Raw genomic sequence first — 25,743 nt, 5'->3', positions numbered from 1 at the left:
GTAATGGTATAAAAATAGAAATAGGTTTTTTTTCTTTACAAGTTTATTCACTAGTTCTTCATTGTAGGTAATAATAAAAAAAAAAAAAACACCTTTGGGTAGAGTGAAATATACTGACATTTCACTTCTGCTTGTATTCACTTCAGGTACCCCAATCCACAAAATAGACATCCTGTCATGTTGTTGTATTGAAAAGTACTGTACAGGCAGTAAATTACACTTCAGTAGCTCTAATGGTTTTTATCCGGACTAAGTTAACCACTTCTGTCCTAAAAATTACATAACTGGAAATTGCAATAAAAGAATATTTACTCTTAGCTGAAACTCTAGTATTATGTCACAATGGAACATTCTCTAGTGGCCAATGATTAACTAGATCAGACAGTTCACCTCTGATTTAATCTCTCTGACAGAGCAAGCTCAAATTTTCCCTTGCCTGCCTTTATCTAGACATCTGAAGAAAGTTCCATGCCAGGTTAGAGTCCATTCTGGCCACGCAGGCTCCCCGTGAGCCTCCCTGATGAGAGGTTAGTGGGGCCCATTACCCTGTCTGCAATACCACAGCCTGGGCTTAATCATCTCAGGGTAACCACAGCTGCTTTTGTGTGAGAGGGACCAAACCCACCAAAGAGCTCAGGAGAGCAAATGTGGAATGTGGCACAGGGAAGACCTGTATGGACAGCACATGAGACAAACCCTCTGTTACTGCAAAGGTAAGGGGCATTTTACACATATGTTAAATCCATTCTTACCCAGTGCTCTTAGCACTACTTCAAGTATTGAGTACATAAGAGCATCTGTCTGGTTAAATAACTGAGCCATTTTCCACTTGTCATCTGTACTATTATTTGACAGAGGGCACTGAGAGCATAAAGTTCTATGGAGGATTCAGTGAGTAAAGGTAGTCCAGCAAACTACTCAGTTAGCAATGGAGTGCCTTTTTACCTCCTCTGTGAAGGTTAAAGGTAACCTTGGAGATCATCTACAGCATACTGTCCACTTTCAAATAAATGCCTTATGCACATCAAGAAAACCAAAAATTAACCACTTCGTGAAGCTTTCAGAATAAAGGCAGCCAGAGCATCACCTTAAAGGAGGTCTGATATACAAATTTAAGGCAAGGTCTAACACTTCTCATACTGTTTTCTGTGCCCAAGGTTGGAGTTCCCTCCTGCTTTCCTGACAAAATGCTATGTGGAAGTAGCTTTAGATACAAGAAAAAAAAATATACTGTCATAACCAAAACAACACTATCTGCTAGTAAACTATGTTAGATGTTTCTTTAAAGACAGGGGGAAAAATCTCTCAAAATAATAAAAAAAACCCAAACAACTTTGGGCTGTTGTATTTAATCCTATAAAGAAAACTATGTAAATCACAATTGATAGGTTTATAAGCATGAACCAAAAGACAAACTCTTAGAATAGCCCTAAATTCTCCAAAGATAATTAGTTCAGTACCACAGTAACCCACATATCAGTAAAATTGTGCTCTTTATGGGAAGAACAAGGACTGAGCCACAGCTTTCCTAGTCTGGATGTAAATATTTTGTATTTTAGTCTTTAAGCACAAGAAACCTCTTCTCCTGAATTCCTAAGCCAGAGAGTACTACATATGCTGTAGTATTTCCAGCCTCAAGAGTTGCCCGCAAATATTTTTTTTACACAACCTTTCTTTGGAAAATTATTTTCCCAATCTTTTCTGTAATCTTTGGAAGTTTATGAGGCAACAAAAATGTGCCATAGCTAGCTTCTAGAGTCTTACACAGTTTGAAATTCTGAGCTGTTAAACCACTGATGACTAATTTTTTCCACCTCTAAATGTCATCTATTGTCTCATCTCCTTCCTTCTTTCCCTGATAGCATCTGCCAGGTATTTGCAGGAAACTTCAACAGTATTTTCTTAGGTGGGAGACAATTATTACCAATATATATATATATATATAAACTGTCCAATAACTTTTGAGGAATTTCCTGTGTCACCTTGAACAAGAGCTGATTGAGTCAACGACAGAGAAGATTTTAGGGTTTTTAAAAGTATTTTTATTTTAAGCAATGAGTTCAAATTAAGAGAATCACCAATAGAAAAGAAATGGATACTGACACTTAGGAAACACTATGTCAATTCTCTTCCTCTTGATACCTGGCAGAAATCCGTGTCAGGAAACACTTAAGTCTTGTTATTTCTGCCTCTAACTACCAACATGCCAGAGCTTCTGCAGCTTTGCCCACACCAACTATCGCTGCAGTTCCTACATAACCACATTACAGTGACTACAATCTGGATCCCAAAGACAGTCATGCCAGAAACAAAAATGAGTAGCTGAGTAATGGAGAAGATACAAGTTTGACCTCTTTAAAAGTATCTTTCAAAAGAACTGGCTCAACTCCTTGAGGTGGAATGGTGTTCTTCGGCAGGACCGGAAGATTACCATCACTGAAAGTCAGTCTTGCACAAAATTTCTTCTGTTTCAAAATCTCAAAAGCCTCAGTGCCAGAGGCACATACCAGAGTAAGGAATACAGGAAGAGTAAATAGGAAGTAACAAGAAAAATATTATGATAAATTTGCAAGAGCTTCTGGGGAAAGAAGAAAGTGGAGCGTTTCTAAAACAAGACTTTGTGTAATAATAATAAAAAAGGCCAAGATTCCCCCAAAGTAGCAATGGTAATATATGCCATAACTTTGGAGAGATTTTCTAAGAAGAGACTGGAGTAACAGTGAAGAAAGAACAGACTGGCAATAACCCTACACCATGCTCTGTGCCTGTAATTTAGATAAGAATGATGCAGCTGGCTAGACTTCAGTCTCGGGCACAGAAAGACTTTAAGTGGAACATCTGCATGCACACGCAAGCACTCTGCAGGCACTTCAGCAGCACAGACAGTCAGACATCACAAAGAGATTAATTAACTTTGAAACTAATCTCAGCCAAAATGACATAATAAATTGCACATATTCATCCCACTCATATGCTTGAATAAATTCCCAATCACTAACCAAACAAGACTGGAAAGGCAAAAGCTTGCATGCTTTCCCAGTCTGAGGCTCTCTCCTGTTACCAGTTTGAAGACAGTAATTACATCCCATACCAAGTTCAGTATGCATCTGAACATGGAAACAAAAAGAACTATATGGTCTGATCTTGAGACAAGTATATTAAGCCAGTTTTTTCTTTATTTGTTGCTGCATCTTTCTAAACTTTTAAGTGAGGTTGTCTTTTCTGAAGCTGCAAATAATTATTTTTTTTTTAATCTGAAGTTGGCATCAGTTAAGCTTGATTTTAAGGCAACTGGCTCACAAAAAACCCCATTCTATTAGTATAGATAGAGCAAGTCTTCCAAAGTCACTAGAGCTCTACAAAGTCCTGATGCAGTGTATGAAAAAGGCAACGTAATTCCACTGAGTACTAAGGACAAATGTAGGCATTGATATGCCAGGTTAGATGTGCAGCAAATGTCTTCTGGTTATTCATTAGCTACAGTAGACAAAGGAAAAAGCCTGAACTTTTAACATCCCCAGAAAAACACACCAAAATACATATGGACAAATGCTGGAAGAAGTAACAGCTTCTGTTTTTGAAAAAAAAACCTCAAGGAGGACTGTAGAACACCCAGGAAGTGAATTTCTTTTGAAATTATAATATTTAAACACAAAAATCTTGTTTCAATAGAGATCTGATTATATTCAGGTAACAGATTTTTTCCAGATTTCTTTTCACACAAAGCCTATCATGTTTAGTACTGGCAGTTAAAGAATGAGAAACTAACACTCTAGAGTCAAAATTATCCAATTCAAGAACTGAGTAAGAGGACAACATTTCGAGTGTAAATTTGCAACTACTATGAACTTATCAACATTCCCAATGAAGCAAGAGGCACACCACAGTTTATGACTATAGACCTATGAATATTCAGGTACTCTTAACTGTACTAGTACCTATAGGAGACATTCCTAATGGTCAGGATGAAATTTTACTGAAGATCTTATCAACAAGAAGAGTTTCCACATGTCTTCTGGATTTTTGCTTTGCAAAAGAGTAAGTTTTCTCATTTGTATGACAAATAACTAGCAATGGTTTAATCATATCATGCAATTTGAGAGATAACTGAAAATTAACATCTACAATGAATGCACTCTCCCTGCACAATTAGACAATAATTAAGTGCTTGGTAGTAGCAAAACATTATGAGAATGTGTTGAAAAACAAATAATAATCCAAGAAGTGACTTGTTCAACTCTATAACTTTATCAACAACACTGAGAGCTTTATTTTTTTCTAGCAAGAGATAGAATAATTAACAGAATACCTTCATTAGGATATTTTCTAGGAAGGGGGAAAAGCAAAAGATGACAGTATTCTCAGACTTCACTATAAGAAACAATAACAAAGATGCTCATAATTTCCTGCAGGACCTCTTTACTAAAAAAAAAAAAAAAAAAAAGAAAAACTTTCATTTTTACTAGATTTCTTATCTCACTTCAAGTAATAGTAAAAAAGTTTTACTTTTTTTCTTAACAAGCAATGAGGTGTAACTCAATTTTCTACTTATGCCAGTAAAATTATCAGCAACATCTAGTATATCACAAGTGCTGGTATCTGAATTTCACAGTATTCATTTCACAATTTGTTGATGAGGATTCACCTTTCAGTTCAAGAGAACCCCAAATGCAAGTCTCTTATTTAAATAAAAGTAATATCTTTATAAAGGTCACCCCCATTAACCACTGCTTACAGCTGCCACTTTACAACAGAGGAACTGATCAAGACATAGCCCTGCTCCAGAGCCATCCAAGGGCTACTCTGAATTTATAGCAGCTCCTATACAGGAAGAAGTCAGCATCAGATCAGAGCCCTTACATCCACAGTAAGGATGCTTCCAACCAGGTCGTTTCCTCAGTGAAGAAACTCAAACCTGAATTTAAGAATAAGTATGGTTTTAGGCTAAAAATGTTTTAAGCTTCAAATAAGGTAACTACCAGTTCATACCCAAAAAATTGTTCTGAGTATATATATGACTGAAACCACAGTTTTAGGATAAAACAAACACAGAACAGTCTATTTTCTGCATAAGCTCTAGAGGGGCAGGAGGGGAAGCATCTTTCTACTAACATGAATCATAATAATTATGTGTGTTTCTTACCTGTTTTTAATACGAAAAGTTGGTAAAAGTGTTTATCAAGCTCCCTCCCAGTTAGCATCAAAAGCATGGGGTGCCTAGGTCCAGAGTCTGCCACATGCATTTAATTCTTGTCTCATCCTCTTCTACTGGAAATCTTTGACCATTACAGAGTCCAGACACCTCTATAACTATAAAATATAAAAGAAATACCTGGGCCCCCCAACAGTGTCCTCTTCAAACAGATACCAGAGAGATGCTCACAGTTATGCCATGCCTATGCAGATAAATGTTGGTTAAACATGAAACTGTCACACAGCAGAGGAATAAGACACAAATTTGCATTTTAAACACTTTTGGTCTAAAATAAGGTCTTATTGCATTTTAAAACAACAGAATCTTCTACACTAGATAAAATAACTCTTAGGATTCACAATCAGGATAGTATCACACTGTGCACATAATCTGACACAGCCACTAAGAGCAGGGCCAGCCTCTCCAGTAGGTCAAGAGCCAAATGCCTGGTGTGGTCACAGCAGGAATTCCAGGTTTGGCTACAACACCATTTTACCACCTGATCTAAACTCATCTACATCACTGCAGGCTTGGTACGGGACTGAAGATTTTACAAGGCAGCTGCAAAATTTCAGTTCACATAATGATTGAGGTCAAAAGGGACCTCTGGAGGTATCCTGTCCAGGCAGAGTTACCTACAGCAGGCTGCCCAGGACCACCACCAGAAGACTTCTGAATATCTCCAAGGATGGATATTCCATAGTATCTCTGGGCAATTTGTTCCAGTGCTCACTTACCCTCACAGTCAAAAAGTGTTTCTTTATGGTCAGAAGGTTGTACTGACAAAGTCAATTAACACTTTTATTCTTCCTAATAAAAACAGTTTCTCAAGAGAGACATTGGGAATTTTGATGGAAAAACAAGAAACTGAAAGCTCTTCTATCAAATCTAGCAAACTAAGTCTGTTGGTACATGCCACTGCCATGTAGCACAAAGAAATAGTATAATAAAACCCACAAATTCAGAAGATCAACATTTGTGTGACAAACGGTTACATCATTTTAAGTGCTTCATTTGAATATGCAGAAGAAATGTCTGGAACAAAAGCCTGGAACAGTGTTCAAATCCCAAGCTAACCACTTTGGAAGACAGCCCATGTTAACATGCCTTAATTTAACATGCTGCATGTCTACTAACTGTTAAAAGTACATTTGTGTTGGCCAGCTTTAAGGAAGAATTTATTCACAACATTCCATTCTGCATAACATCACAAAGCTGATACGAGTTCTAAAATACTTGTATTATGATACAAACCTGTATACATTGGTTTTTTAAATGTTTTTGCTTCTGATTTTATCATAAATTGATACAACGGGACTTAAATTATGAGCTTTCTACCTGTGACCACAAGAAGCGTTGGAAGTTGCTGTATCCAGAACTACTTCCAGATTTCACAGTTTTTAGCTTGGAAATTGAAAACGTGAAATGTCTTTAAGCACTAGTGAAATCTTTGCTTAGAGGCAGCTCTTCCAATTCCCTTACTCTAACTCAACTCCCTGTAAAATTTTCAGAGGTTAAAAAAAGATAAAAAAGGTTTAACAAAGTCTAGGTTTGAAGAGGATATTCACAGTAGCAGCATGTACCATTTTAATTGTGTCTCATATTGGCTTCATCTACTTAGCCCATTTAGGATGACATTAAGAAAAAACAGTCCTTGTAAACTACTTAAAAATCTCATGATAAGCCTTTCTACAATTTAACTGAAAGGAAGACGAATCTACACCAAAAGCATTTTTATCTGAGACAAAATGCCTAGCCTGAATGACTTGTATTTAAACAATGTGAACAGAATTAGAGGCAGTAAAATCTAATCTTTTTTTTCCTATTATTTAACAGAGGAAATGTACAGGTGATTGACTACGACCAAATCGAAAGAACTAAGAGAGTTCATCTATGGATGGCATCTCGAAGATCTTTTCCACAGAAGGAAGTCTAATTTGTTCAGTTTACAAATAGTACAGAACTCGTGACATTTCCTTTGATCCTGACATATATCTATTCTAAGCACAGAAGACTTCAAATATTAGAAAGGAGTGAACAACCTGCTTTAGGGAACACACCTGTCTTACAGGATGCAAACCAAGCTGAACCAAGTTCACTTTCTGTAGAACTGAAGCCCCACCTGGAGCATTAAAAAGAGAATGTTGTCAGATTTTACAACCAATTCAGAACACATTTTTTAGCTACAGAAAAACAGGTTTGATTTTTTTTTCAATTATTTAGACTAAACAGACATTACAGTGTTAATCCTCAAAATCTCAGTTACAATTTCATCTGTTTTGCAATATTACAGTACTATCCAGACTAGCTTATTAATAAACTTCTGCACTGCAAACAATACAGACCACAGAATTAATCAGGTTGGAAAAGACCTCTGAGACTGAGTCCAACTCATGACCCAACACCATCCTGTCAACCTAGACCATGGCACTGAGTGCCACAACCAGTCTCATCTTAAAAACCTTCAGGGATGGAGAATCCACCACCTCCCTGGCCAGCCCATTCCAATGGCTCATCACTCACTCTAAAGAATTTCTTTCTAATGTCCAACTTGAACCTCCCCTGGCACAGCCTAAGACTGAGCCCTCTTGTCCTACTGCTGGTTCCTGGGAGAAGAGACCAACCCCCACCTGGCTCCCCCCTCCTGTCAGGGGGTTGCAGAGAGTGAGGAGGTCTCCCCTGAGCCTCCTCTTCTCCAGGCTGAACAGCCCCAGCTCCCTCAGCCTCTCCTCATAGGGCCTGTGATGCAGTCCCTTCCCCAGCCTCATTGCCCTTCTTTGGAGCTGCTCCAGCCCCTCAATATCCTTCCTGAACTGAGGGGCCCAGAACTGGACACAGCACCCAAGGTGCAGCCTAACTAGTGCTGAGCACAGGGGCAGAATCCCTGCCCTGGTCCTGCTGCCACACTGTTCCTGATATTACAGCTCAAAGGCAACACACAAAAGAGCAACAACAAAAGCACATTAAAAACTCCCAGTTCAGACTCACTAAAAAAGTACTGATAGCACAAATCAGTTTCTGAGGGACAGCATAAAGCACTCACCTGACTGAATGTACTAATCATGATCTTTCCAAATCTGAAAGCGTCATTAATATATTCCTATTAAAAAAAAGAGAACATAGTTTTATAAGCTAGATAAAAATTTACTATGAAAGATAAGTCCATTTAATAATGCAATACAAGTCCAACCATGTAAAATATGTATCCCAAGATGAAGAACAGTTATAAAAACTACAAATACAAAATGAGAGGCAATGCAAGAAATATTTTATTGATAAAAATATTTATTATCGTAACCTAACTTCTAAATTGGTTCTTTGAGCAATGCACAAAATAACTACCCATTGAATTCTGTTCCCTTTATTAACATAAGAAACCTCCTCAAATTGCATCTCCACGATCTTAATTTATTGTTAGAACATTATTTAGATAATACAGATACTAACACAGTTTATTTCAAAATGCTGAGACATCCAAGTTGAAGAATTAGTATTATCTGGTATAAATTATGGGATCACATTCAAGTTATGTTTCTTCTTCTGCACATTACAATCTTAAAACACTTCATCACCAAAATACAAATTCCAAATTAACCTCAGCAGATGAAAAACTTCTGAGAGCTAATTCAACAGAGAAGTATTGACACCATGATCAAGATTAGTTTCATATTCCAAAACACAAGTATGCATTCTTAGAGCAAAAGCTGTTCTCAGTTTACTAAAACTTACACTTCTTCTACGCATATCTGACAGAAAAAAATAAAAAGGCATCACAGAAAGAAGCTTTCTTAGGCCCCCAGAGGGCCAAATAGGAAAAAAATTAATCCCACAGTCCTCAAGTAGTGGTTCCTAAATGGACCCAAGCGTATGTCACCAGTCACTTGTATTCCTGAAGCACCCATGGCACTGCTATTATTTTATTGCCTTCCAGTTTTAGGTTGGTTTTGTTGTTTCTAAAGCTGCTTATTTTCCCTGAGGAGTAACTCACAGTGAAAAATAAAAGTAACAGGACCAAGTCAACTCAGTTTCACTAAGAACAGCAGGATCCAGCACATTGTTGACTTGTCAAGTGAAAGACTGTAAGAAGTCAAGTACCATAGAAATCTCCCCTTTCCCCTAAAAAAGTACTTCAGAACCATCCCTCCATCATCTAGCAGGAACTGTTCTCATTTCTGCCAGACCAGGAACAAAGTTTATTTTATCCTTTCAGGTTTCCTTGTTCTGTTACGCCCACAAACTTCAAGATTCCGTAGTGGACATGGACTGATCGTCCCCAAGAGCCAACAGAAAACAGCCTTCTGAAGTTTATTCCTTCAGCTTGAATAATAAGCCATGGCCCAGAGCTAAGTTTAACTGCCAACAGGTTGCATATTTGCCATTAAAAAAAAAAAAAAAGAAAAATTGCAGCCTGTGCCAAGACATCTTGTGAAGACACTAAACATGATCTCCTTCTTCTGCCCCATGCTAATTTCTACAGATCCTTCCTTCAGTCTTATAGGTAACTAAAGTTGCACTCAACGTGAATTTCAAAAAAATATTTCATTTTCTTTGTAACCAGAAAATGCTGTTCTCTTCTTGAGTGGAACTGGAGAAATCATTAAGCACAGCAACATTCAGAACTCTAGTACCTGCACATGCCAACTTTTGTCCTCTTTGGAAAAAAAAATAAAAATAACAAAAATGATATGTTTGAGATTGTCAAGTGTTGTCAGAGAAAGGAGGGAAAAATTATCACACCCCACCATGTATTCGTACACTTTGCCTTTATTATAGGTGAAACTAGATTGAAAGTATCTCAACATCCTATTTCAACTATAGTATTTGTTCACATCCTCATTAAGCAGCACACTTCCATATCTACTGCTCCCCTCCCTTAAAGAAAAGGGCAGGATTTCACCATGGGGTATTACACTTACAGAAGTTCCAGGCTAATGCTGCTCTTAAGACATTTCTGCAGTTCACACTCTATTAAAGATTTCAGTCAGAATGGAAGTACCATCCTGGAAGACTCTGTGCCAAATAAATTCTAGTCCCCATCACATCAGTAATACACTCCAAAAAGTGCAGCAACCTAACAAGCTTGATGTACTTGTCCTAGGAGTTGGACATATTAATACTGAAGTAAGAGCTCAAGTCACAGAAGAACCTATGCTAGCGAGGTAATTGAAATGAAGTAAGTGCTTTATATACTGAAGATCTTTGTAAAATTAAACTAAGAAGAAATGTAAAAGTACACGTAATAAGGTCAAACACAAAAACTGTACTAAGATACAAAAGCTGCAAGGAATCAGGAGAATAGGCAGCAAAACCAACAAAAAAGAAAAGTACTGGACATGCTCACCTCTTCATCTTGTCTCCCTAAGCTTCAATTATGAGAAGTTACAGATGTCATTGCAGAGGCACAGTGAAGTGCCTCTGTTTTAGGACAGGGTGTTAGAAGGGCAATGTAGCTTTGGATCTACTTCTAAAAAGCCATTTCTACTTAGAAAAGTCACCTATACATGGAAATCTCCAACTATTTTATCTATAAGAAAAAAATCAAGCATTAAGGATTATAATAGTACACTCAAAAACAGGTGGAAGCAAACCTAAAGTCTTTCCTAAACATTTTGGCATACAAATGAGCTCTCTTTTCCACCAAACACCTACAGCCTGCTCACACAATCTGTAGAATCGCCTTAAATTCTTGCCCCAAGGAACATGTTCTCTGTATTTTAGTCCACTTGTCGTGGAAACAGCATGTTGGGCCTCTAACCTATTAGCACCCCTAATAAAATTTTCCTTTCTACTGGGAGAAAACGAAGAAGAAAGGAAAATCATACTCCATGATTATGTATCTTCTACAGGCAAACTTGTCTAAATCAGACTACCAAAAAAAGTCAGTGAAATCAGAAGGCTTCTCTAGGACTACCACACACTACTTCAGCAGCAGTTGAAAGCACCTGTACAAAAATTTCTTGACCTTACAATAGCTTTCACACAGAAATTCTCACAACCTCTCTTACATATGTGGATAAGCAGGGAAAACACGCACAACTTGTGTGAAACTTAGTATATTGCTGCTGTCCCTCAGCAACCCCTCGATAGGGAGAGAGGACCAAGTGAGAGGATTCTGCACTAGTACAAGTCCAGTGTAGGCACTCAGACAAAAAGCCTCTATCTGCACTGAAAGGATAACCTCAGAAATACAAACCAGAAGCACAGAAGTCTGCCCTGCCCTTGTTCCAGCACTGCTGGCAGGCAGAGTACAAGCAGGCTGCACAAGCGTGCCTGGTGATCTACTAAGCCACTTAGCAGAACATCGGATCACTGCTGTGTGCTCGGGCATGTGGATCCCCATGTGTGCAGGTGCCTCCCTACTACAGAGGGCTCTGCCTCAGTATTAACAGAGCATGCTCTGGAGAGCAGCTTCAAAGCCTCTCCATGGGTTTTGCAGACATACCCAAATCATTTGACCCTTCTTCGTTTTGTTCTCTGCCACACTGCATTTCACAAAAGTAGCCTGGGGCCACAAGAAATCCCAGCAACAGATAGCAAATCCATTAGCCTATGAAGTATGACTGCTACCTTCTCTTTTCCTTCTCTTTTCACATATTCTTTAGAGGTACTTAACAGAATTAAGTATGTTGCCTGTAACTAAAAAGAAACACCCACACCTTCCCTCCCCAAAAAAACCCTTGAAGTGTCAGAAGGCAGAGTTTTTCTTCACTAACAAATGACTGACAAGTAAAAGGTTTGCCTTACAACCAACACATGCAATGTTAACAGCCTGACCTCCACTACAGCAGTGGGTAAGTTTAAGGCAGCAGTTAAAATCAGGGAAGTGGACACCTTTTACACAGAACACAAAACATCAGTAGCATTACTTTCAAGACCAACATTTTCTGTATTCAACCTCATCTGCACCCAAAAGTGCAAGTCAAAGCCCTTCAGAGTAATACAACAATAACACAAAGAATGATAAAGGTATTAATTGACCCCTTTGCTGTTCAGTGCTTGACAAGATAAGTTAACACAAAGAGTACTCAAGCAGTTCAAAACTTGCTCTACAGGGATACAAAAGGATGTGGAAAATATGAACGCAGCAAGACAATCCAGTAAATAAGCTCTGTAATCCACCAATCTCATAGAGGAATTCTAGGCCATGCAACCAAAACTGGAGACAAAAATTCCTTTTCAGAAACATCTGATCATCTAGTAATTATGATGTGGTAACGTCATGAGTATAATATAGTGTCTACAGGACACTCACGCCAAGTATTACACAAGGCCTTGCTAAGAACATGATGTTCCCTTTTAACATAGGCCAACCATAGCAACCCTATAGAAAACACTACAGTTGATGTAGACTAGTGATAATTTACTGGTTCTACTGGCTACTGGTAACATATTGCTTTTAATCCACACCAAATGCACCTCATCCCACAGCAATTTGCACAGGTGCTTATACTTTAAGGAGTTAAAGAAGATTTTCTGCAGTAAATTGTATTCTAATAATGTAAAGATGTTAGAGAAATAAGGGTGTGGCCAGAACCCAGGAAAAAGAAAACTGGTTTATTAGTCTGTATCTAAGCCAAACACTTCCTGGTCATAGTAAAGTCTGAGGTAGAAGAAACATCCAGAACTTTACTGCCAATCACTTTCCTCATTTCACTCTATTCTCATACTTTGGCTCCATCAGCATCTCAGTTTACTCACAATACTTACTACTATAAAAATGTATTGTTTAGGGACAGGCTTAAGCAAGTTTACTTGATAAACTGAGTTGTTACATATTTTAATCTTATGACTGGGGGAAGAAAAAGTGGGGAAGGTAATATGACAATATGCTGTCTCTTTAATGCCTCTCAGTGGAAATCCAAAAGGAATAAGAGTAAGATATAAAAATTAAGATTATTTAGATTTTCACTGACAGCATTCACATGCTAAAACAAATAGAGGAAGCCTACAACAAATCCCACCAACTGACAAATAAACAAAAAGTCCAGCAAAACCATGTAGCCTTTGAATTGTAAATGAAACCAGAAAACTTGCTGAATCCAAAGAAGTGCACAGAAGCAAAAAACCCACTTTCCATGCTTTTACCTTCTGGACTATATCAAGCCAAACTACACTTTACTTCTTCACAGGACAGGCTCTTTCATTGCACAGCATTTGACACTTAAGACAACTACCCAACTAAAGTATTTGCTGTTCTACCTTGAAATAAACACTTGAAATGGCTAAAACCCCATCAAAACCTGAAGGCTATTACTTTTTTCTTCTACTCTAGGCCAAAGGTCATCTTCTTTCCTCTATGTGTTACCAGTGAGGTAAGCAACCTCCAGAGTCCAGAATCAGAACCCCATGCCTCAGGACAGTGCTCTAATCACAAGACTTACAGCAAGCTTTGGATGAAGTAAGGACTCAGTCCAGTTTTCCAGTGAAATTGCCTCACTTTGCAGAAATAATGCAAGTTTCAGTAACAAAGGGAAAAAAGAAAGATCCCCAAAGCATGCAAACACATGCAAGCATAAGCAAGAGGGAACTTGATGTTACAGTGCAACAATGTGGGCACTCTCCCTTACACCAGTCAAACTGTGGTTGAAACAATACTGGCAACTTGAAATGGTTTCTCACTACACTACGTCAGGGTTTTACTGCATTTTTGACTTGACAGATACTCTCTATGCTAGAATCATTACAGAATTTCCACTTTTTTTCCCCTTTAATGGTGGTAGCTATTCAATCTCAGATGTATAAGACAATAAACCTCAGCCTGACACTTGGAAAAGGAAGACAGAGGCTTACAAGAAAGATGGAGAAAGACTTCTTATCAGGGCCTGTAGCGACAGGACGAGGGGCAGTGATTTGAAACTGCAAGACGGTAGATTTAGATTGGACATAAGGTTGAAACAGTTGGACTCCGTCTTAGAGGTCTTTTCCAACCTTCATGATTTTGTTTCTTCAAAATCCTCTGTCAAGTTACTGTTTCACTGGCATAGACTTGCAAAGCGCTACAGTTTCCAAGTACCAGAGACTTCCTACTGACATCTTAGTGGGCTTTTTAAGCTCCTGTGCTACACTGAAAGTCCTCTACCCTATCCTGACCTATTACAGAACGTCAGACGTAGTGTCAGCTCGACAGTTACCATATTGCTCATCTATTTGCATGAAATTGTACTTACATAAACTGTTTTGTAATCATGCATGTAATAGCATGCAACTAATGTAAGCAGCAGGCACAACCACACCGTCTCAAGGAAAAAAAGTGTCCTCGCAACCACAGGCAGCACAAAAAAACAAACAGCAGACAGCACCTGTTGCCCACTCTACCCGCACCTCACGCACGTTAGTAGTGCTGAGACCGTGGCTCTGAGTAACACAATTCCTCACGTAAAACATCCCACCGGGCTGGCGGGCACGGCCCTGTAGGGGTGCTGCTCCCTGCACCCAGACACGCGAGGTGCCGGCGGTGCCCTCCGCGCCCCCGCCGTGCCCTCCCGCACACACACGGCCGCCAGGGACGCCAGAGCGGAGCCCCGCCGGGGGACCGGCACCGGCTCCGCCGCCCCCTCCTCTGCCCCGGGCCGGACACAGGCGGGGGACACCGGCATCACCTCGCTTCCCCAGCCTGACCCCGCCAGGGCGCCCCTCGGAGCGCGCAGCCCCCGTCCCAGCGCCAGCCGAGTGTAGGTGTGCCCGCGCCCCCCGCTCCCGGACGCGCTCCCGGTGCGAGGCGGGCGGGGGCCGCGCCGCGCTCAGCCCCGCACCCGCTCCAGCCAGGGACTCACAGCTGGCGGCCGCTTCCCTCGCTGCCATCCCGGGGGGGGGGGCGTGTCACAGCCGCCCCTCGCTCGGCTGAGAGGGAGCCCCACGCACCCCATCCACGGCGGGCCGGGAGCGGCGGCGCCACGGACCCCGCGGGACAAGAGGCGACCCGCCCGCCCATCGGCGCGGCAACGGGAGAGCCCCAGCGCGGGGGTTATATAACCTCGGCCCGGAGGGCGGCGGGAGGAAGGGAACCCCCGCGCCCCCCGCGTCCGCCGCCCCCTCCCGCCGCCCCCCGCAGGCTCCCGGTCCCCGCAGAGAGCGCGCCCGGCAGGCCCCGACTCACCGCACACGGCGCGTCCCGCGGCCCCGGCGCGTCCCGGCTCGGGCTTCATACGGGCAAAAACGTGACCGGCCACCGCGCGCCCGCCCCGCCCGCGCCCCTATTGGCCGCGCGCGTGTGACGCGGCAGGGGCGCGCGGGCGGGGGCGGGGCGCGCCGCGCTCCCATTGGCCGCACCGCCCGCCGCTCACTTTACATAAGCCTCACGTGTGGCACCATGTTTCCACCAGCCGCCGCCGCCGCCTCCCGAGCCTGCCCCGCCGGACCGCCCCACCCCCGCGCCGCCGTCACCGGAGCGCTGCTCACCCTCGCCCGCCGCGCTGCCCTCCCGTCGCGGCCGCCCCGCTCTCCTCCGCCCCGCGCCCCCCGCCGCCGGACCGCAGGGCCGAGGGGGGCACGGGTCACGTGACGGCCCTGGGGAAAGCGGCCCCGGCCCCGCCCGTGACGTGTCGCGCGGGCGCGCGCGCGCGGGGGCAGAGTGACCGTTGGCAGCTGCTGCGCGCGCCCGGCCCCTCACGGCCCCCTGAGGAGCGGCCCCTCACGGGGGCGGGAGCGCCCCGCGGTCCCGGGGAGCGCACGGACGGGCGGAGGCGGCGGCCGCAGTCCTCGCTTACGGCCTGGCCGGCGCTTGGTTCGCTTACATAAGGCAGCAGCGCCTGTATCCCGTTTCCTGGTGCCGCCGCCCGCGCTGGGTGCACTCCCTGAGAAGTTTCGAAACTGCCCCCGCGCATTGTTCAGGAGGCGCCGGGTCACAAAGCAAAGTGCAGCGCAGGAGAGCGCAGGGCTGCCGGTCTCCGGCGGGAGCCAGCCGGCATCGGTTTGAATAGCTACAACAATGGTTAAACTAAGTGTTTCCAGAGTGTTAAAGGTATGTGCCGTTCTCTTGTGGAAAACTAGTTCCTGATACAGTACACTTCACCATTTGATTACTTTCCATTCCAAATGTTTAAAAAACAGTTTTTCATATTTATTAAAAAAAAATAAAAATAAATATTACCCCCTTCTGTTCAGGCAAAACTCTCAGAAATTATTTCCCATCTTACAGCAGAAAAGAATAATAATAAAAAAAAAATTCTCATACATCAGTGAGCCAGGTTTTCCTCAGGCCCCTGGACCGTCCATCCTACACTGTGGTGAGACAGCACCTGAGGTCTGAGTCATTACAGGTCAGCAGTGAGGTACCCACTGCTGAACAGTCCAGCTCTGTTCGAGTCTCCACATCTTCCCAGGCTGAGCAGAGCAGTCAGTGTTAACTTACCCATATTCTGAGCTCGCTCTGTCTCCTTAGTGGTACGTGGCTGTGCAAAGAAGGAACAGAGGACGTGCCAAAGCTCTATCAGTCTGGGTGCCAATACCTCAGTCTCGTGTAACAGCATTTTACACTCGCTGCATACACGCAGTTGCTCCATAGGATGTAATGCAGGGAAGCCATGAGGGCTTCCATTGTTTATCTGCAAAATGAGGTTAATGCCGCCTCCCTCACTGTGGTGTTAAGGATAAGTCCATTAGGTACATAGATATTTAAGCTGTGCCTGTTACAGAAACAGCCTGTGAGTAAAGGACTGTGCAGTATTTAACTGCTGGGAAGGAGAGGGGGTGGGCGGAAGCATTAGGACCAGATTCTGCAACTGGATTTGTTGCACTGCACAAGTCAGATTACCAGGATACCATTCTTAGTTTCTGCTTGTCTGAGGAATCTAATTTTAAGACTAATCCTAATTAGGTAGTCTCAGTATAGTTTGGTCAACCTGTTGCTGTTAGGCCTTCACATCCAAAATTTCATCATCTTTATATAAGTTCTCTGCTTTAGGCTTGGAGGGATGTAGAATGACATTGGTTTCCATGGGATGTTGCTTTTCATGTCATGTGCCAAAAATATCCCTCTCTGGCTGTGTGCTAAGGGCTACACCTCTTACCACAGACTCAAAGTAAGGCACTTCAACCAAGGCAAAACTTTGAGGCCCCCTCTGCCTGTCAAAATGCAAACATGAGGAGGGTGGCAACCTATGGCACTGTGCTAGAGAAGAGTGAGTTCCAGGACACACATTCATCACTGCAGCAGAGCATCCCAGTTCTGCCAGGAGAGCAGTAATCACCACCACCAGAAATAGCCAGTACCTTTTCCATCCTAGTAACTACAAGAGGCATTACTTGAGTTCTGCTTATTTTAAAGGGATACTAAACAGTTATTTTAGTCAAGCTTATGGGAAGCATTTTTAAGTTCTATTCATGCCACCTTTTAGCAGTTATATCTTTATATTTGATTTACTAAAAGCAGAGAAAGCAGTATTACTAAAAAAGTGATTGTGCGTATTGAACCAGTTCAGTTCAAATTTTTCTATTGTGCCAATTTTCTGGACATTGCAGTCATGTGTATAGATACGAGTTATTACAGACCCCACCAATCTGAAATAACAAGGAGGCAGGCACATGATTTCTAAAGGAGTGAATATAACCATTGACTCATCTGCTAAGAAACAAAGCAAAATAAAATGGTTGCAAAATGCTACAGGATAAAAATGGGTTTGTTTTGAAGGTCACTCTGTCTGGTAAGTAGCTATAACATAGGGGTTTTAATAGAGCAGGAGTAAAATATGTTTGTGTACGCATACACAAACTGTTCTAAAGAACACAAAGGTTGTAACAAAAACATTAAAATGCTTGTGGCGTTTTTTCCCGGCTTTGTTTATTTTTGTGTGTGTTTTCAGTTGTAACTCTCGGACCGTGGGGAGAACAAATCATTCATATAGTAGGCAAGCCCTTTCTATGTGACTGTTTCATCGTGTGGCACACCAGGTCCCACACTGGCGCTCATCCGGAGCGGCTCTGGGGCAGTGAAGTGGGGCCCTGTCCCGCTTTAAACGCTGCTCGGCTCCCTCATGCGGTCTGGCCAGGCAAATGCCGGTCTGTATGAGGTTTTTTTATGGAATCCCACTGATTCTCACACTTATATGACCAGATCTTTATCCACACACACACAAAATGCTGAACCTTTTCCCAGCATACTTCAAAAAGTAGAATTTTTGCTTAAGGAAAGTATTTCATTCAGTTCTGATAAGCAGCAACATATTGACATGATCTACATTTTGAGACTTCTTGAAAAACTACCTGAGGATTACTTGCTTGGATTTGCTACTGTTAAAGAAATAGAGCTCCTTTCTTCAAGTAACTATACTTCCCTATCCACTTGTAGAAGTTACCTGTTCCAAGTTATACCACAGCACTGACAGAACTGTATATTGTTAAAAATAATTTTTAAAAAAATCAATAATTTACAGCTGGAGCCCACATCTAATCCTTCATTTCCTAAGTCTAATTACTCACCATTTACAGTGACGTTAACAGTCATTGATTCTTGCAAAGATCCGGAAAGGCTTTTTTGCTAATGAGCAAAAGGCGTCACTGTTACTCTCTGTGTAGACAGAGGGAAGGATGAGGGAAGGAAAAAACCAACTTTCCTCATTACCAGTGAATATATGGACAGGTTTTGCTAAAATCATTATAGAGTAGGAACAAACTGTAACAAATATAAAGATAGCAATATGATACAGTCTTGAAAACTCTTTGATTAAAATGTAAAGGAAAATAAGAAACATGATAAAGAACTCCAGCTCAAACAGCAAGTTCCTGAAATGTGTTGCAGCTCAGAAGTCCTTTGCAGAAGTGTCTGGTTGTCCCTAGATATAGAAAACCCTTCCTAAAAAGTTCTGGGGAATGTAGTTTTTCATTCTCTCCCTATTTGTACTGTTTTCTAATTATCTTTATTAAATCCAGTTTCTCTTGGCAAATGCAGTGTAATTTTAAGTTCCCAATATCTTGAAAAGAGACACATAAAGGACCCTGAATTGTTCTTTTAGAAGGATACAGATGGCAAGGGTGTATCTTACCCCTGTAAGTGCACGTGCAGATCCCCAAGACCATTAAGGTGATTTTAGAAGCAAACAGTTCAGAGCACTCCAGATCTGAGATCCTGCTGTTTAGTTTCCATTAGCAACTTGCTTTCTGCAGTCAGACTCACAGAAGGCTGAATGAAGAGAGCTTGAAATTTAATCCACAGTGATGAAAAGGAGTTTTAAGCTTCCTGCATAACTCAGAGAGTCGTAGTTTGTGATTTCACAGTCTACCCAAGGTGACTTTACACATCCACTGAAAGGAACAGTCCTACCACCTCCACTGAGTTAAAAATCAGAGATTATGCAACTGCACGGTCAGCCAAGTTGGGAAACTGATTTGACTGAAAATATCCCATGAAAGAAGTTTTTGGTTGGATTACATCACAGCTGTGGGAGCACAAAAGCCAAACCAAAATAGGATCAAAGAACACATTTTGGGTTGGAGCGAGGATCCAAGACCAACAGGAACATCAAATTACAGAGTTAGGCACTTAAAATGAAATTTGCATGTCATTAGACTAGCATTAGAGAGCTAATAAGAGATGGCAAGCAGAAAAGTGCAGCCTCATTCCTGCCTACTGTGTTGGATTTATACATCCTCTTCTGCTGTGAAAGAAAGTAACTACATCAGATTGGGGTTCACCATTCACAACCACCCAGACTCATATGCCAGCGACAGCTTTCACAGGGGCTCTGAGCTGATCTGACATTTCGCTTTCATCAAGGGCTTGGCATCACTGCTCTTCACCCCGTCCCTGCCACCAAGTACTCGTGGTTATGTGGCCCTGGCCACTCCTTTTACTCACTCTGCTACTTACTTGGCCCCTCAGTGAACCAGTTCAATTTGTTAATCTCTCAGAAAGCTTCCTGAGTTAGTTCCCTGCCTGTAAGCTGAATCTGATCCCTTGGTGAGAAAATACACTCCCGAGTCCAGGCATGGCATGGACAGAGCATGGGAAAGCTCTTTTAAAGGCAATGAGACAGCAGAACATTTCCACAGATTTTAATACCTGAGGCACACTACTTTCTGGATTAAATGTGGCCACACACACCAGATGCCCTTGAGACACCCAAAATCCTTAACAGATACATAAGGCCTATGAGATGGTGCTGGGCTTGTAACACAGTGTAACCCAACCCTTGACTCCCCACAACCACTGGTTCCTAATGCACACTCCTGGTGTTGATTTAAACCCTGCCTTTGCTGACCAGAGTCAGTTTACTGACTCCCATTGTATTTATGATCTCCTTGTAGACTCACTTCTGTAGAGTGAAGTATTTACAATCTCTTACAAAAACAGAGTAAGAGTTGTACCTTCCTTTAAAAACAAAATAAGGACTGAGAGACAAGATCTGGGTACTGACTTTCCCACTAGTGAGCATTTATGCAATTTTTATTAGATAGTCATTACATAAAATGTTGGATTAGGTCTTGGCATGGGATTGGAGCTGGACTCATTCACAGGCAAACTCCCAATCACTGTGTGACAGTCACGCTGCTGCTCTGAGCTATTAGGAATCTAGAGGCACCCTTATTCCTTACTTTGTTATCATTTTTAAGAAACAGATTATAATATTAAGAGATTATAACAGAAACATTTGAAGAAATTGGATGCTAAGTAGGAAACTAGCTAGAATCAGTTCCAACACACCTACAGCCCTCCCCATCAGTCACAGGCCTAACTTAAGCCAGACAATCAGGCATTCCTTCCACTAAGAATACTGTTATAGATCAGTGATTTATAGTTGTTGAGGAAGGAAGAGCCAAATTTTAAATGGGAAAGAGCATCTTTCTGTATAATTTTGAAGAGTGTCTCTTAATTAAAACCACTTCATTTTCAGATTGAGTTTCCCATTACTGCTCTGTGTCAGTTAGTGTTCCGGCGTTAGTTCACACTTCAGCTGTTTGGAACTGAACACTGCTGCTACTGAAGTCAGTGGAAGCTTGGTTTTGTTTTCAGGAGAGGGTAGCACTGACTGGCTGAGTTTGCTTCAGGAAGAGAAGCCTGACATACCTGGCCACACTACCAAAAACAAAGTATGGATTTTAATAAGCCTTTCAGGCACTGCAGAAGCCCCTTGTAGACTAAGCCAATTCAAGAGACTTCAGTAAATAAAGTTTTACAGATTGTGTCACTAAATAGAAGTTTATGTTAAGCAATCAGAAATTCTTCAGGTTTAATTCTAATAAATGAGAAGAAAAAGAGAAAGGAGAGCTCAGTTGGCACACTGTCATTGATACACAGAACCAAGGAGTGAAGGATTGATACAAGTTCTGTTTGGATAAACCCCTTTCATATAAAGAGCTTTGGCAACTTGCTCAAAAGAAGACAGTAACTGAAACAAAGAGGGCAGAAATATTTCACATCTTTGTGGATTATCTGGTGCTTAGTTGGTACGAGCTTATCTACAGCCCTTTCCTCAGTGTAGCTCTAGGCAGACTTTCCTCATCTACCTGGTTTACCCGGTGTAAAACTACTTGAAAATTATGTGGCTGAAATATCCTTGGGACTTCTTCCTATCTGTCACATTTGTAGACACCAGCCAGTAAATTTAAAATTGCCATGTGAATGAGGAGACACAAACAAGCAGACAAAAATCAAAGTGATCACATGAGCCTTTATTACACAGAAACCCACTAGAACACTAGAACTCATTGCCATAATGAGACATATTCTATCCATTTGTAACATGTGATACTCCATTAGCAGTAGAACTCTGAAATTCAATGCTTCTGTTGTGTAGCTACACAATAAAAATAAAAACTTAAGCAGTTTAAGCCAGTGAATAGAAAAAAAACCCCAAACAAATCAAAACTAACCCTTACATTCCTTAAAGGAGAAAGATTGAAAGTCATAAAAAGGAAGAAGGAATCTTAAGCTATATTAGCTAATTATTGCTCATTAGAGAAAAGACTGGTGTCACCTTAAAGCACTCTGCTACAGGAAAGCAAAGGAACTATATTTGAGAAAAAAGGGGTAGTTAGAGCAAGACAAAAAGATTGAAAGAAATCTTACCTTGCCAAAAAAGCAGAGCTGTGAGATATGCCTCCTGCAGGCATTTGTGAAAATGCTGTAGCATTCATGGTTTTCTTGGGTCTGGGTGGAAAACTAAACAAGCATCAGGAGCTCTTTCTTTCTAGTGGGCCTGAAAAACATATCCAGCTGCCTTTCAGCCCTTTTATTGATATGGGTAATTTACAATTATTATTTTGTTTCCCCAGCCCTGCTCTTTCACTGTGCATTACCAACCAGCTGTTGTTGGTAACAACACTCACAGCTTTTGCTGGCTTCATTTACTGCTGAAGAAATGCAGTAATGCTGCTCTCATGCAGTAACAGCATTCTTGTTCTTTTTAAATGAATACAGTGCAGGGAAAACAGTGACTTGGGGCAGCCTTAGAGCACATCTGATTGTAGGTACAGCCTATGAAGGCATATTCAAGCCAGCTTCAGAGCAGTGGAAACTCCCTGGACAGGTGTAGAGCTCAGAGCAGATGCAAAGCCCACCCGAAGAGCCAAGTCAGTAGTGCTGAATCATTGATCCTGTTCTGGCAGAGCCTCCAGCTGGGAGCACATGGCAGGTTTGGGCAGGCTGGTCTCCACTGCAGTTCCTTGTCGCTGGGATCCTCCTAACTGGTGGTGCCAGGATAATTTCCCTTTGCAGAAAAACTTTATACCTTTACTATGTTAGTTTGCATATGATCCTATCTGGGATTCCCTATCAAGAATTACCTAACTTGTGTTAAGAGGAGTGCTAAAAGCAACATGTGTTATGACTAAACTTAACAGCTTGTATTTAAAGACTGGGCTAATCTGCTTCAGCTGTGTTTTGGCCTAATCAGAGAGGATGCGTGTGCTACTCTTCAAGGCGCTTCAAAAAGCAAACCAAAAAAGGGAATGTTTTTAAAATGACAGATTTTACACTTCACTGGAACCTAATAACCAGTGAATCAACTTTTCTTGTCATACACTGACTTTCTACTGAGACAACATCTCCTCTTCTCAAGCTCTAAAATGCAATTAAAGCACATTGTGTCACTAGCTGTAAACTATTACCTCACTGCACACTTGATCATTAGAGCTTGGACTAAGGTCCTTCAGAAATACAAATCAGTGCTCAAAACCAGAGACACGGCACTTAACACATCATGGGGCCGTTACACCACACCTGGCATGTGGAGATGGAGCATCTTGCAATTCACACTGACATAACGCAATTATCACTTAAAGAAGTCAAATCTGTTTGAAAAAACTTTTTCCTCAGCCACATATTGGATTACAGTACAATGAATTGTGTAAGAGGACCACTAACCAAATACACTTCAGAATTGCACTGTGCCCTCCAGACACAGCCACTGCTAGTGAGATGAATGCACTCCATTGTTTCCAACTTAGGATACCACAGAGTTGATACTGTAGTATCACTCCACTACAATCACACTGAAGCAATAGGAGAAGACCAGTATGACTAGTGTATTGCACACACAAAAAATTATGTTGCTATTTGCATGCTGTAATGGATTTATCTGAGATAAAGCCTCAGTTCCACTTATATAATCAAGATTTTTTTGTTGTCTGTGGCATGGGTGGAGTTATAAACTTTATAATACCAAAAGTATCTTACAAATAAAGTATACTGCAAGGTGGAGAAGCAAAGGCATAGCAGGAATTAATTTCCCTTGTTAAGAAAACTGAGTGTGAAAGTTGAGCATGCTTGTGTGTGAAGTTATACTACCTAGCCTTGATGGCCTAACTAGACACAAATCTCCTTATTTTCAGAACCTTGTTCTCATCTCAACACTGTTATTATCATAATCATGGATGATGTTCTCTGCAGCACATGAATATTTAGTATTTTTAAAGCTTTTTGGTTTGAAATCAGGACATAGCGCAGTTCACTCATTAGTATTGGCATTACTATTGCCATTACTGTATAGTATTCTATAGTAGTGGCATGTCAGTATCTGCAGCTGGAGGTGATTACACTGTGTGAATTTGGGCACCATCAGAGAAGATGTAATTGTGGTGGGACTGTTGTTTCAAACGTGCTCCTGAGGAGCAGCAAGGGGTGTGTGAGAACCCTGCAGAGCTGACTGAAGAACTCTTTGTTCTCCCTTCAGTTCTAGTTTACTGACTTTGGAGAAACCAGTTATTAAAAAGGAAGGTAAGGAATGTTCTTAAGTGAGTCATGTTTGTTCTGTGACTGTCAGACTACATCTGTAACTGGTTCAGTAGCTCTATTCAGCTGCTGAGGTCATTCCCATGCTGCACATGACACAGGGAGCCTTTGTACAGACAGCTGCAGGCAACATGCTTCACACTGGCTCCTGACTCAAGAGATATTCTATGAAGGGATCAACAGGTACTTCTCCACATTGATGCAGCATTATCTGATGCTTGCAAGAGTACAAGACAGACCTAAACACATAAGAAACTTAAAGGCTTTCCTTTGTAGACAAAGGTGCATTTATATTATATACTTGTTTTTAAAGAAGAGCTGAAAGATTTTATTAATGACAAATGAGACAACATAATCAGTCCAACCTGAGCAAAACCAAAACAGAGAATGTCAGTGTGTAGGAAGCAGCCCTGGAAGCATCAGGATAATGCAAATACCTCGATGGTGTAGTCAAAGTGTGCAACCATTATGGCTAGACACAAATCTTCTGATTACTTTTTTCCACAGAGCAAGTGGGGAACTTAAGAGTTAAAAAATTACTTGAGAAGTAGACAAGAGGGAGAACAATATTTCATTCAGCATCATGAAAGAGAGAACAAGTGGGATGAAGCAGAGAGAAAGAATGAGACAATGCCAAATTCACAAAGACAAATGCTGTTAAGTTTGAAAACACTTGGGAAATTTAAAGCCTGGACTGAAGTAACTGATGTACAGGAGATGAAAAAGAGGTCTAAAAAACTGTTAAAAGAATGCCAGTACAGTAGGATGGCTAACCCAAGAGATGGACAATGCAGTTTAATCAGATAAACTGTGACCAAATTTAATTTGCATTTGAGGTGGAGTCTGACCCTATTAGTTTATGTTGGCATCATTTGTCAGATAAATTCACTGGCAGGTGACTGACAGTGCCCATGCTGTCACAGCCCAGTGCTGCTGTGTGACACTGTGTGACACTGCCCAGGCTGGGCACCAAGGGGTGGCCATAAGCCTGGCTGACCCAATGCCTCCTGAGCCTGGCAGAGAGTCACTTCAGGGCACTGCAGCAGGCAGGTGGCTGCACTGCTGGACAGCTAAAATCAGAAAGCCTGGCTTTTTGTTGTAGCTTTCTTGGATCATTAGGAAGGAAGTTTAACAAAGCCTGTATTGGTGCAGGGCTGTATGATGCTGGCAACACCTCTGATCTAGCCAGCTCTTTCAGTGCACTGTCATGGGTTACTACTGATTATATCACAGAAGCTTGCACTCTGTGGTATTGGGAAGTGTTTCCAGTCCCTGGTGAAGCTGGACTACGGAGCAGGTGTTTTCTAGGCTAAGCCAGAGAATATGTAAATAACTCGATGTTGTATTGTACATCTTCTAGTAAAAATAACTACCTGCCAGTTAT

The 25,743-nt window shown here is 41.6% G+C and overlaps 1 protein-coding gene and 2 long non-coding RNA genes across 12 annotated transcripts in view; 2 read left to right on the top strand and 1 right to left on the bottom strand.

The window, feature by feature from the left end:
• Nucleotides 1-15,384, bottom strand: part of PER2 (period circadian regulator 2) — a 46,215-nt gene extending 30,831 nt beyond the window's left edge. The window contains exons 1-4 of one of the 8 annotated variants that reach the window (XM_051782063.1): nt 15,291-15,384; nt 8,238-8,294; nt 7,255-7,316; nt 5,144-5,396 (exon numbers count right to left, since the gene is read on the bottom strand). The gene's annotated coding sequence lies outside the window, so the exon portion shown is untranslated. Of the gene's footprint in view, nt 1-5,143; nt 7,149-7,254; nt 7,317-8,237; nt 8,295-15,290 lie in introns of those variants that run through there. The other 7 variants (XM_051782067.1, XM_051782065.1, XM_051782064.1 and 4 more) reach the window with 7 other exon arrangements.
• Nucleotides 537-10,302, top strand: LOC127468696 (uncharacterized). The gene is made up of 3 exons (XR_007903653.1): nt 537-713; nt 7,031-7,391; nt 9,405-10,302. It is a non-coding gene; the product is annotated as an uncharacterized LOC127468696 (long non-coding RNA).
• Nucleotides 15,385-15,709: 325 nt separating the features above from the next.
• The window catches only part of LOC127468697 (uncharacterized), a 72,051-nt gene continuing 62,017 nt past the window's right edge, over nt 15,710-25,743 (top strand). For all 3 annotated transcript variants that reach the window (XR_007903654.1, XR_007903656.1, XR_007903655.1), the window contains exon 1: nt 15,710-16,154. This is a non-coding gene — a long non-coding RNA (uncharacterized LOC127468697). The remainder of the gene's footprint in view (nt 16,155-25,743) is intronic.

This window comes from Manacus candei, unplaced genomic scaffold (assembly GCF_025592945.1).
Source record: "Manacus candei isolate 608988 ecotype Guabito, Panama unplaced genomic scaffold, ASM2559294v1 h1tg000015l, whole genome shotgun sequence".
NCBI classification, from domain to species: domain Eukaryota; kingdom Metazoa; phylum Chordata; class Aves; order Passeriformes; family Pipridae; genus Manacus; species Manacus candei.
The sequence above is the reverse complement of the archived record's forward strand: the minus strand, read 5'-3'. Positions and strand labels throughout refer to the sequence as shown.